The sequence below is a fragment of the Bos mutus genome, chromosome 18, assembly GCF_027580195.1.
Source record: "Bos mutus isolate GX-2022 chromosome 18, NWIPB_WYAK_1.1, whole genome shotgun sequence".
In the NCBI taxonomy this organism is placed as follows: domain Eukaryota; kingdom Metazoa; phylum Chordata; class Mammalia; order Artiodactyla; family Bovidae; genus Bos; species Bos mutus.
The window spans coordinates 3,929,363-3,940,570 of record NC_091634.1 but is presented as its reverse complement, the minus strand read 5'-3'; the positions used below and the strand labels follow the sequence as shown (position 1 = coordinate 3,940,570).

Sequence of the window (11,208 nt, the reverse complement as noted above, 5' to 3'; positions counted from 1 at the left end):
AAATCCACCTGCTCTGCTGGTTCACATCCAAGCTCCTGCACCTCTCAGCTGGTCTGATTTTGCACAAAGTGCCTACCGTCTCTGTCTTGCTGTCCTGTGTAATTCAGGGGAGGTTTTTATCGTCATTATTCCCTGCCTTCTTGGATAGGGACGCAGTGTCTTTCAAGGGGCTTGCTGATCAGAGAACTCAGACTCCACACCTTTCTTCACCAAGGATCCTGAAACCTGGAAGCTTTCTGTTGTGTTGTTTGCAGACTGACATTAAATTGGAACTGCTTTGGGGCAGAATGAAATGGAATTTGTAAGGAGGGACAGACTCTAGCCCAGCTTAGTCAAATCAGCAAACCAGAGTGGCCTCTTTTTTTCTTTTCTCTTTTAAAAAAACTTTTTATTTTGTATTGGGGTATAGCCGATTAAGAATGTTATGACAGTTTCAGGTGAAAAGCCAAGGGACTCAGCCATACATATTCACATATCCATTCTCCCCCAGTGCCCCCCTACACACACCAGAGTGGCCTGCCTCTGATTTACTTCACTCTGTGTGACAGGACCTAGTGTATATTAATGCAAGTATATGAAATCTTAAAAAAAAACAGTATTGATGAATCTATTTACAGGTTAGGAATGGAGGAACAAATGTAGAAAATGGACTTGTGGACACAGGGCGGGGAGGGGTGGGGAACAAACTGAAATCGTAGCATTGAAATATACACGACTGTGTGTAACATAGACAGCTAGTGGGAAGCTGCTGTATAGCACAGGGAGCTCAGCTGGGGGCTCTGTGATGACCTAGAGGGTGGGATGCGGGAGGGAGGGAGGGGGCGGTTAAAGAGGGATGGGATAAATGTAAACATGGCTAATTCACGTTGTTGTACAGCAGAAGCCAACACAACATTGTAAAGCAATTATGTTCCCAAAAAAACCACTGCCTGGAGGGCAAGAGGCCTCGTCTCCATTCTGAATCAGAAATGGTAGGACTCTGTGTCCTGCTCTTTGAGGCATGAAATACACCTCACTACAGGGCTTCTCCAAACCAGGCTTCAGCAATATGTGAACACCTGAACAGGTGGTTCCATGCTGGTTACTCCAAAGGCAGAGGCATTTTGGTTCAAAGCAAGCATTCAAAGATCCACTGCAATCATGGAAAAAGAAAGAGAGTTCCAGAAAAGCATCTATTTCTGTTTTTTTGACTATGCCATTTAGTTTTCTGACTGTGTTTTCACAATAAACTTTAGAAAATTCTGATGAGAGATGTGCCTGTCAAACCACCTGATCCTGTTCTTGATAAATTTGTAGTTGGTCCAAAGTTAAAAATAATTTAGAACTGGACATGCAATTCCAACAACAGACTGGTTCCAAAAAAATGAAAATAGATTATCAAGGCTGATATTGTCACCCTGTTTATTTAACATTATATGCAGACTACATCACTGAGAAATGCTGGACATTGAAGAGCCTACAGACTGGAATCAAGATTCTTTGGCAAGGGAGAAACACAAATACAAATATCCACAGATAAGCAGATGAATAAACACAAGGAGGTTATGGCAGAGTGTGAATAGGAACTTAAAAAAGGACCTTCTGAAAGTGAAAGTGTGGAGAGCTTTGAAAAATTTGCTTGAAAACTCAACAGCCAGTCACAAAAAACAAAGATCGCATGATTCTGTCCCATCACTTCATGGGAAAAGAGTCAAAGCTGTGGAGACAAATGTCAGAATTTGGTTTTCTGGGCTGAAAATCACTACAGATGGTTATTGTTCAATGGGGAAATTAAAAGTGTTCCAGGGACTGGGTGAAGGAAGGTTATGACCAACATAGATAACATTTTCAACTGCACTTAAAATGGTTACTTTGCAACAAAGGTTATGTTATGTGTATTTACCATCATTTAAAAAATTTTGCCCATGTAAGTAATAGAATGGATGTGAGAGTTGGACTGGGTGAAGGTAAACCCAAAGAGGACATTGATGTCAGCAACATTTGGTGTTCCACACAAACCTAAATCTGTGGGTGTTCAAGATCCAAGTTACAGTCCATTCTGCAGAAGAGCCCTGGGATTTCTTTCCAAGGAATGATGAAAACTGAAACTAAAGTCTTTGGCCACATCATAGAGTTGACTCATTGGAAAGGACTCTGATATTATTGGAAGGAGTAAAATTGTCCAGGAGGAGAAGGGGCACAGAGGATGAGATGGCTGGATGGCATCACTGACTTGATGGACGTGAGTTTGAGTGAACACAGACAGTTGGTGATGGAAAGGAGGCCTCCACCCTCCGATGGAGCTGGAATGATCCCCTGCACTCTGGGGTTGAGGGTCTCTTTGGGAGGATCTGACTCTGACCAGTCTCCCAAGGCAGAAGAGGGTGACCCAGATTTACTGGAGTCACCTGCCAGGTGGTTCCATGCTGTTACTCTAAAGTCCAAGTTTAGCATTTTGGTTCAGAGCAAGCATTCAAAGAAGCAGGCAGCTCTGGTTAGAATCTTGGTTCCGCCAACACCTTGTGCCCTTGAGGAAGCCATTTAGTTTTCTGGACCCGCGTTTTCTTCTTTAAATTCTGCTGATGAGCCCTTGTGCCTGTCAAATGGCGCACCTGCTCTGGATAACGTATGGTGGTTGCTCCAAAGTCAAAAATAATTTGCAATAGTCTAGCAATTCCACTTCAGCCAGTACACCCAAAAGAAATGAAAATTGATTCTCAAAGAGATAGCTGTACACCCAGGGTCATAGCAGCATTATCCATAGGAGCTGAAAGCGTATCTGATTGTTCACGACCCCATTGACTGTAGCCTGCCAGACTCCTCTATCCGCAGGATTCTTCTGGCAAGTTGGAAAGTTGAAAGTTGGAAGTAACACAAATATCCACCCAGGAAGGAATGAATAAACACAAGGAGGTCTATACCCACAGTGGAATATCACTAAGCCTTAAAAAGGCAGGACTTTCTGACGCATGCTACAGTGTGGAGGTGCTTTGAGGACATTATGCTGAGTGACTTAAGCCAGTCACAAAAATACAAATATCGCATGATTCCATTTCTATGAAGTACTGAAAAGAGTCAAAGCCGTGGAGACAAATGTAGAATGGTGGTTGCCAGGGGCGAGGTCAAGGGGGAACTGGGGAGTTATCATTTAATGGGGACACAGGTGAAAGTGTTCCAGGGACTGGGTGCACAATCATGTAAACACCCGTAACATTTTTGGACTGTACACTTAAAACGGTTAAGTTGGTTAATGTTATGTTATGTGTATTTTACCACCATTTTAAAAAATTGCTGCCCATGATAAGTAATAGAACAAGCTTCACACAGTTACTGGATGTAGCAAACCCAAAGGGGACTGAATATAAGTCAGCAAGCATTTGGTCCTTCACACAAACCTAAATCTGTGGGTGTTCAAGTCCCTTACAGTTACCGAAATATCTGCAGAAGAGGACGAACCCATAGATTCCAAGGGCCAGAAGAACACAGGAGCCTGAAATCAGTGTCCACATCATAACCACTACTTAAGGGTAATTAATAGCTAGTATTATTTGAACATGAGTAAAATTGTCCTAGAGTCTCACAGCACTGATCTAATCTCCCCCACCTTTCCTTACACACGTGCACACAGACACAGCACACTTTCATCTAGAAAACAGGTCTCTCCACCCTCTGGCTGGAGCCGGGCTGACCCCTCTGCACTCTGGGGTTGCAGGGGTCTCTTTGGGAGGATGTGAACTCAGCGCCCAGTCTCCTACAGAAGAGGGTGACCCGAGATTTACTGGATCCTTGGAGCAGAGGCTGGAGCACTGGGTCAGTCAGGGAGGCTGAGGGTAAGCCGTGCGGGGCTGGAGCTGAGACATCTCCAAGAACAGAAGTGGGGAGTCCTGAACACAGAAGACAATCCTCACCCCTGGCTTGTTGGGGTGAGATTGGAGTCGGGGGGAAACACCTGCAGTGTAGCTATCAGCCCCGACTCTTCTGTGGTTACCATCCGTGGGTAGTTCTGAAATGGTCTTTATTGTGGTAAAACATGTGTAACATAAAATTTACCATTTTAACCATTTTAAGTGTCCAGTTCAAAACTGTTAAGGACAAAAAAAAAAGTGTTAAGGACTTTCATAGTTTGTACAACCAATCTCTTGAACTTTTTTTCATCTTGCAAAACTGAAACTGTATACATTAAACAAAAATTCCCTCTTCTTCCACTGCAGTTCCTGGCAATCACCATTCTACTCTATTAATCTAACCCTCTAGGTACTTCACTTAAGTGGAAACCTTCGGTCTTTGTCATTTCCCATGGAAATGCCTTCTCTTAGTATTGACCACAAGGTTCATCCATGTTGAAGCTTATTGGAAGCATAGTATCTTTATTTTTGATGGCACATCTGCTTGATTTTTTATGTATTTTTTTGCAGTCTTTCATCACTGCTGTCACATTTGAAGGAGCAGACTCATCCTTCAGTCTGTGGTGGTTCCCTCGAGCTGGAGTATTCTGTTTGGCGGTGGTGTTAATTCCTGGGGTTTCCTGTCTTTCTCTCCCTACACCTGCTCCACTTTCCTTGCTCCCTCTTGTGGGTTAGGGTCGTCTGCCATCCCAAAAGAAATCAGTCCTAAAAATTCATTGGAAAAACTAATGCTGAAGCTAAAGATGCAATACTTTGGCTGCCTGATGAGAAGAACTGACTTATTGGAAATGACCCTGTGGCTGCATGGTGACTGCAGCCATGAAAGTAGAAGATGCTTGCTCCTTGGGAGGAAAGTTATGACCAACCTAGACAGCATATTCAAAAGCAGAGACATTACCTTGCTGACAAAAGTCCTTCTGTCCAAGCTATGGTTTTTCCAATAGTCATGTATGGATGTGAGGGTTGGACTATAAAGAAAACTGAGCGCTGAAGAATTGATGCTTTTGAACTGTGGTGTTGGAGAAGACTCTTGAGAGTCCCTTGGACTGCAAGGAGATCCAACCAGTCCATCCTAAAGGAAATCAGTCCTGAATATTCATTGGAAGGACTGATGCTGAAGCTCAAAGTCCAAAACTTTAGCACCTGATGCGAAGACTTGGTTTATATTACTTTTGGGTAGACTGCCTAGTGACTTTGGTATTTTTACAGATGCTGTATAATATTATGTGTAGAATATGAAAAAAATAATATAAATGAATGTATATAGCAGAGCAGAAACAGCCTCACCAATTCAGAAAACTGACAAGTGGCAATCTGTGAAGACAGGGAAGGGGGAAGGGGCAAATTGAGGGTATGGGATTAAGAGACACAAGGCAGGAGGAGAAGGGGACCACAGAGGAGATGGTTGGGTGGCATTACCAACTTGGTGGACGTGAGTTTGAGTAAGCTCTGAGTGTTGGTGATGGACAGGGAGGCCAAGCATGCTGGAGTCAGTGGGATCGCAGAGAGTCAGACATGACTGAGTGACTGAACTGAATACGTAATCATTAAGGATATGTTTGGAGCAGAAGGAATTATAGCGATTATCTTGTATAACTTCTACTGAAGTATCATCTGAAAAAATACCAAATCACTGTGTTGTATATTTGAAATTAATGTTATATGGTAAACCAATGATATTTCAATTTTTTTAAGTTGATAGCATTTTTTTATTTAAAAAATTATTTAATTTTAATTGGAGATACTTCAATTAAAAAAATACTGGTATAACAAATAGTTCACAATTGTTTACTTCTTGTTTCTCAATGCTGGTATAACAAATAGTTCACAGTTGTTTACTTCTTGTTTCTCAATAGAAACTAAAGTTTCTAAGGGTTAAGAATTCTGATTAATATGTGTAATTAAAATGACTCAAATTACTAAGGCAAACATCTCTGCATGCAAGCAAATGTTTCAAAGTTATCAGGAAACCCACTGAGACTTGTAGATCTGAGTCCCCTCTTTGTCTATGCTCTCTACCTGACCTGGCTAACATGAATCTACCGACCATTTGTTTTTCCATCTTCATGTGAATTGCCTTCCTTCCCTTTCAAGTCCCAGACCACTACCCCCAACACTCCCTTTAGTCTTTAACTGAAGATGGTATGGAAGGGAAAGGATTTGGTTATTCTGGTCAGTTGCTCAGTTTTCTTTGGTCTCTCCCCTGAATTGTTGTTCAGTCACTCAGACTGCAGCACGCCGGGCTTCCCCGTCCATCACCAACTTCCAGAGTTGCCGAGGACCAGCCCCGGCTGATCCAGGGTATTCTCGAAGGGGAGACGGCGTCGGCGACTATTTATTTATTTATCAAAGATATAAAGAGTAATAGAATGAGGAGAGCTCAGTAGGAAAATTCAGTGGAGAAAAGAAGCTGAGTAGCTTGGTTCTGTCGGGGAGACCAATAAAACTTCAAGACAAGAAGTTTGCACCACTTAGATGGAGCAGGCGCCCTCTCCATATAGCGGAAGGTGCCTCACCCTAGACACCTTCTCAGTGGGTCTTAGAAGCCCAGGCATAATTAGTAGACGTGTGATTTGGGTTCGCGCCCAGATGGAGACTCAGCTGGAAGTTAAAAGAAAGAATGACATGGGGAGACCAAGCGTTGGTGAGCAAGGCCAATTCAGTAGCTTTAACAGGGGCTTTTATACCTAAGTTACACATAGAGGATAATAGGGGATGCAAAGTCAGCAGTCTTTGATTCTTATCAAAAACCAGGGTTTCTTTCCTGCAAATTTATCGTATACAAATGGTTTAGGTGATTTACATCATCTTCTGGCCAGAAGGCCTACTAACATTTTATGACTCTTGACAAGGACTTATCAACAAAGACTTATTTTCTCTAAGAGTAATTATTTTAAGGTTTGGCACCATCTTCCAAAGATAAAATTGCATTCCTATAGGGCGGATGTGTAATGGTTTACACAACAAAGAAAATAATTTATTACCTTAAGGGTCTAAAGTTACTAACACCAAGGCCACTACTTATTTTTTTTCTATATACCAACTATTAATTAATACACATTCAAGGATACAATTTAGGGGAAAAAAAACTTGGCAACAAGCATTGACTCATCAATGAAATCCTTTACTAGTTTATTCTGACAGTTTTTAACTCTCTGAGAGGCTCTAAGCTATTTGAATATCTTGCTTCCCATGCCTCTGGAGGCTAGGAGACTGTAAACAATCGTATGCATAGCTGCAGGAGTCCGGGTAAACTTGTCAGGCGAGTTAGAGAGCCATCTGAGGGGTTTGGATTTAAACACTCCTAATTGCCCAGGAACTTTATTAATTGGAGCTGTAAGTTAATTCTTTGACATTTGAGAGAGAGATGGTGGTAGGGACAGCCCCAGTAAAGTCAGAGGTGAGAGCACAAAGCAATAAAGTAGGCAGACTCTGGTTTTTTGGGGGAAAATGCTCGAGAATATCCGGGGGGACTCCTGAGGCTCGATCCCGCCTTTGCGTATGCCGAGCCTCCTTCCTCATGACCTTTGTCATGAGCAGAATGCCTCACCGGCTCCCCGCACAGAGTTTGCTCAAAGTCCTGTCCATTGAGTTTGGTGATGACATCCAACCATCTCATCCTCTGTCGTCCCCTTTTCCTCCTGCCCTTGATCTTTCTCAGCATCAAGGTCGTTTCCAATGAGTCAGCTCTTCCCATCAGGTAGCCAAAGTATTGGAGTTTCAGCTTCAACATCAGTCCTTCCAATGAATATTCAGGACTGATTTCCTGTAGGACGGACTGGTTAGAGCTCTTTGCAGTCCAAGGGACTCTCAAGCTTCTTCTCCAACACCACAGTTCAAAAGCATCAATTCTTCAGGGCTGAGCTTTCTTTATAGTCCAACTCTCACATCCAACATGACTACTGGAAAAAGCATAGCTTTGACTATATGGACCTTTGTCGGCAAAGTAATATCTCTTTTTAAATTCACTGTGAAGCCTTGTCATAGCTTTTCTTCCAAGGAGCAAGTGTCTTAATTTCATGGCTGCAGTCACTGTCTGCAGTGATTTTGGAGCCCAAGAAAAAAAATCTGCCACTGTTTCCATTGTTTCCCCATCTATTTGCCATGAAGTGATGGGACTGGATGCTGTGCTCTTCATTTTTTGAATGTTGAGTTGTAAGCCAGCTTTTTCACTCTCCTCTTTCACCTTCACCACATTATTGAGCTATCACTTGATTTTTGTTCCTTTAAGCTATCTCATGTTAATTTAATCCTTAGACCGGCCAGAATAACCTGGAAGGGTTGATTCAATTTCTCATCAAGGCTCTTTTATGGGCAGTGTTCTGTGTTGCCTCTTACAGCACATTGGTAGCACAGGATATCTGGTTGGCCCACAGCAGTAAGCAAAGAACAGAATCGGGTGATGTCAACCCCTTCTGACAAAGTTTCCCCTGACAGTTTCAATCTCCATTAATTTCTTCCTAAGCCTGTACTGTCATGAGAACTAGCAAGGCAGTGATATTTCTAATTCTGTTCGTCCACCTCCATCTGTATTTTAATTCATCTAATATCTTGCTGCTCAGTTTCTTGATCTGTATCCCTCCTTCACTCTACTACAGATGCTCATTCCCACAAACAACCCTCTAGTTCATTATTATCAATATCTTGAATGTTCATAATCTCGGTGTCAGACACTCTGTTCTAACTCTTTAACCTGTCTATCCTTTTTCACTTCCTGTCTTTTAGTTCCACACAATTGTAACCATTTATCAATAAATCATTACTTACTACTTCTTTCCCTCACCACTGACAATGCAGGTGTTTTTTGTTTTTCCAATTAAGAACTTCCCATCATCAACTCTACTGTGTAACTCCAGGAGTCTGTGACAGAAAAGTAAAGAGAAATAGTCATTTACAAAAGATTAGACTATGTCTCCATAAAGCTGGGGAAAAGAGAAAAGCGATCATTTTACCATGATGGCATGATCCACTTTGTCTGTTATCTTCTCCTTTTCTTAGAGTCCACTTTGTCTGATAGTAATATAGCCGCCTTAGCTTTCTTGTGTCACTGTTTGCAAGTGGATCTGTTCCCCTCCTTTTACTTCCAACTTACCTCTGTCCTATATTTCAAAGGCAGCACTGGACACAGTATACAGTTACCTGCCTTTCCTCCCCAGACAGCCCTCTCTGCATTTTTGCTAAAAAGAAGCATGAGGAGGAGCTTTGTATGTGCAGGTTAATATTTTATTCCTTTCTCCAGTAGCTGCTTCCATTGTTATACATTCTTTGTGAAATATCATCTTGCTGCACACTTACAAATCATGCCCTTTTTGTATGTGTATTGGGGTCTGAAAAGAATACTTAAAAATTATACATCATTACAGTCACTTATCCACTGGCAATAATATAGGCCCCTAAAAGCATTTAGTGGTGCAGGAGCAGTGAGCAGCAGAGGTGTGGCACAGGAGAGGTGAACAATCAGAGGAGATACCCCACTTCTAAGGACAGGAGTGGCGGCCGTGAGCAGATACCCCACCTCCAAGGTAAGGAGCAGTGGCTGCGCTTTGCTGGAGCAACTGTGAAGAGATACCCCATGTCCAAGCAGATGACACCACCCTTATGGCAGAAAGTGAACAAGAACTAAAAAGCCTCTTGATGAAAGTGAAAGAGGAGAGTGAAAAAGTTGGCTTAAAGCTCAACATTCAGAAAACTAAGATCGTGGCATCTGGTCCCATCACTTTATGGCAAGTAGATGGGAAAACAGTGAAAACAGTGACTGACTTTATTTTTGGGGGCTCCAAAATCACTGCAGATGGTGACTGCAGCCATGAATTAAAAGACACTTACTCAGTGGAAGGAGAGTTATGACCAAACTAGACAGCATATTAAAAAGCAGAGACATTATTTTGCCAACAAAGGTCCGTCTAGTCAAGGCTATGGTTTTTCCAGTAGTCATGTATGGATGTGAGAGTTGGACTATAAAGAAAGCTGAGTGCTGAAGCATTGATGCTTTTGAGCTGTGGTATTGGAGAAGACTCTAGAGAGTCCCTTGGACTGCAAGGAGATCCAACCAGTCCATCCTAAAAGGGAACAGGCCTAGCTGTTCATTGGAAGAATTTATGTTGAAGCTGAAACTCCAATACTTTGGCCACTTGATGTGAAGAGCTGACCTATTTGAAAACACCATGATGCTGGGAAAGATTGAGGGCAGGAGGAGAAGGGGACAAGAGAGGATGAGATGGTTGCATGGCATCACTGACTCAATGAACATGAGTTTGGGTAAACTCCAGGTGTTGGTGATGGACAGGGAGGCCTGGTGTGCTGCAGTTATGGGGTTGCAAAGAGTAGGACATGACTGAGCAACTAAACTGAAGGCAAGAAAAACCCAAGTAAGATGGTAGGTGCTGAGAGAGGGCATCAGAGGGCAGACAGACTGAAACCACAATCACAGAAAACTAGCCAATCTGATCACATGGACCACAGCCTTGTCTAACTCGGTGAAACTAGGCCATACCCTGTGGGGCCACCCAAGACGGACGAGTCATGGTTGAGAGGTCTGACAGAATGTGGTCCACTGGTGAAGGGAATGGCAAACCACTTCAGTATTCTTGCCTTGAGAACCCCATGAACAGTATGAAAAGGCCAAAAGATAGGACACTGAAAGATGAACTCCCCAGGTCGGGAGGTGCCCAATGTGCTACTGGAGATCAGAGGAGAAATAAATTCAGAAAGAATGAAGGGATGGAGCCAAAGCAGAAACAACACCAAGCTGTGGATGGGACTGGTGATAGAAGCAAGGTCCGATGCTATAAAGAGCAATATTACATAGGAACCTGTAATGTTAGGTCCATGAATCAAGGCAAATTGGAAGTGGTCAAACAGGAGATGGAAAGAGTGAACGTTGACATTCTAGGAATCAGCAAGCTAAAATGGACTGGAATGGGTGAATTTAACTCAGATGACCATTATATCTCCTACTGTGGGCAGGAATCCCTTAGAAGAAATGGAGTAGCCATCATGGTCAACAAGAGAGTCTGAAATGCCGTACTTGGATGCAATCTCAAAAACGATAAAATGATCTCTGTTTGTTTCCAATGCAAACCATTCAATATCATGGTAATCCAAGTCTATGCCCTGACCAGTAATGCTGAAGAAGCTGAAGTTGAACGGATCTATGAAGACCTACAAGACCTTTTAGAACTAACACACCCAAAAGATGTCCTTTTCATTATAGAGGACTGGAATGCAAAAGTAGGAAGTCAAGAAATACTTGGAGTAACAGGCCAATTTGGCCTTGGAGTACAGAATGAGGCAGGGCAAAGGTTAATCGAGTTTTGCCAAAAGA

The 11,208-nt window shown here is 42.6% G+C and overlaps 1 protein-coding gene across 1 annotated transcript in view; it reads right to left on the bottom strand.

The window, feature by feature from the left end:
* LOC102266623 (cationic amino acid transporter 3-like) overlaps window positions 1-11,208 on the bottom strand; it is a 34,836-nt gene that overhangs the window by 4,329 nt on the left and 19,299 nt on the right. The window lies entirely within an intron of this gene.